This window comes from Sipha flava, unplaced genomic scaffold, assembly GCF_003268045.1.
Source record: "Sipha flava isolate LNK unplaced genomic scaffold, YSA_version1 18018_pilon_pilon, whole genome shotgun sequence".
In the NCBI taxonomy this organism is placed as follows: domain Eukaryota; kingdom Metazoa; phylum Arthropoda; class Insecta; order Hemiptera; family Aphididae; genus Sipha; species Sipha flava.
In genome coordinates, this window is record NW_020272155.1 from 1930 (window position 1) to 4242 (window position 2313).

The following is a 2313-nucleotide window of genomic DNA, read 5'->3' on the forward strand; positions in this document are numbered from 1 at the left end:
TGATATATTGGTAAGAAATGATGTGTTAAAATATATAAAACAATAATAACGTTATTGTTTCATGTAAAAAATGTTATGCATTTTTTTTCGACATTTCATGTGTTTTCATATTATTTTCTTTAGTTTTTATTCCTGTACTATTTTTAAATACAATATTTCTGTTTGATGGATCTTTTATTGTTTTATTATCGTTCTTCGATTTATCAATTATTAAATCGGAATTTTTTTTATTAGTTTTTACACTTATAATTTTTTCGACATTTTTTGTTGGAACATTTTTAATAATGGTAGAACGTGTGTCATTAACACGTAATTTTATTTTGGATCCTTTGTTCAACTTTTTTTTTTTCGTAGATTTGTTTTCTTGCGATGTTTGCTCTTGCGTTTGTTCGTTAGTTGTTTGAACAGTTGAGATTGCAATTCGTTTAAAAGAATCGTAATCAAATATTTTGCAGCTATCTCCCGTGCAAAATTCAATCCCACACTCTTTACACGATAAAAATTTTGCTTCTACTCCTCCTGAAGCATTTTTCTTCTTCCGTAAAAAACTCTCGAACGGTGTTCTTTTCTCCATATTTCTCGTTTTAAGAGTAGCCGTGCCCAATTCAACTTGCCTAAAAAAAAACAGTTTAGTTTAAACTTTACAACCGAGAACCAAAATTAAACTTAAAAGTGTTATTGTTATTTAGCACTCCGAATACGGTACCTATAGGTATAACGAAAGAGCTATACTTACTGATTTTAGATTCAAATAGCAATTGAAAAGTATATATATATAAGTATATAAGTAGCTCATTCTGCGATGTTTTGTTCTCTGTTTTAATATGTGTATTTTTATTATTTTTTTTTTCAGATTTTAGGGTGATTTAGCGTAGAGGTAGTCAACTTTTAAAGAATTGTGATCGACATAAATTTTTATAGGTTGACATAATCGACCAAAAAAAAAAAATGGTTGACACTGAGTAAAAATTTATTTTTTATACATTTATGTTGCATGTTATACTTCCTTTATTTCTTTTATTTAAAATATTAATAAGTAATAATAACTTTAATTTTACAATTTTAAATCAACACGTATTTTAGTATATTTTTTATAAATATATATAAACGTGATAAATACAGTTATTTAATACGGAATATCCATTAGATTACGTACCTACATATATCTACATATCATACTATAGCTACTCGATTTCACTGTATAATTTCGTTTTTCATAGTTATTTATTAGTATATATTGCTTTAATTAATTGTTATTAATTTAATTTTAATATTCGTGGGTTGAACAAAAATATAAAAATTTAAATAAAAATAAAAATTTAAATTTGTTTCTGAAAAAATTAAAAAAAATAAATGAAAGGGTGTCACGATCGTCTGAAACTCATGTCGCGATCGACTTGTTGGCCACCCCTGGTTTAGCGTGTATTTCTGTTGGAAATATTTTTGTATTATATTATTTCCATATGTTTGTTTTGGTGTATATTTATAGTAGGGAGATAATATTTTTATATTATTTAGTTCGTATTTTCAGTACCTTAATCTCCTTAGAAAAATTATTTGATTTTTCAATATACCTACTAGCATAATATTCTACTGTAAGTTTACCGTTTAATTAATTTGTACTTTTAGTCTTCTGAAATTAATGCCTTATTCGTTGCATAAAGAAGGTATTCTATTTTTTTGTTGTATTTTACCTTGAAAAATATTCTTCGTCGATTTTTGATTTTGGGCGAAGAGAAGTAAGCATTTTCCATTGGATATTCACTGAGTACAATTCATCTAAAGAAACTCCTTTCATTTCTGAGGGCGTTGGCTCAGCAAACGGGAATGGTTTTTTTATCTCTTTTTTTTGATAGTTTAAATTTGAATTTTTTTTCCTTTATTTTCATATCATCAGGTTTCTGAAAAAAAAAAATAATAATGTTCTTAAGAAATTTGATTTAAAGCTTGCTGATAAATATATTTCAATAACGTTAATATATATACATTTTTTAACACAAAAGGATCCTAATAAGTAAAACATAATACTTTTATAAATTAATACTTGTATAAAAATAAACTTCAGATAGCAAAATCCAAGGCTGGGCATTAACGAGTTAAAAAGTTAAAGTTAAGTTAAAAAGTTAAGTTACTTTTAACTAAGTTATTTAACGAGTTACTTTTATTTTCAAAAGTAACTTCCAACTTAACGAGTTTCTTTTTTTTTTTTATACAACTTCTAACTTAACGAGTTAATTTATTAATTTGTCCTAATATAAATTTCATATATTTAAAATTATATTTAGTACTTACTAAGTACCTACTGTAATTAAT

The 2313-nt window shown here is 25.0% G+C and overlaps 1 pseudogene; it reads right to left on the reverse strand.

The window, feature by feature from the left end:
- Positions 1-202: 202 nt before the first annotated feature.
- Positions 203-1889, reverse strand: LOC112680737 (annotated as a pseudogene).
- Between the last annotated feature and the right edge of the window lie 424 nt (positions 1890-2313).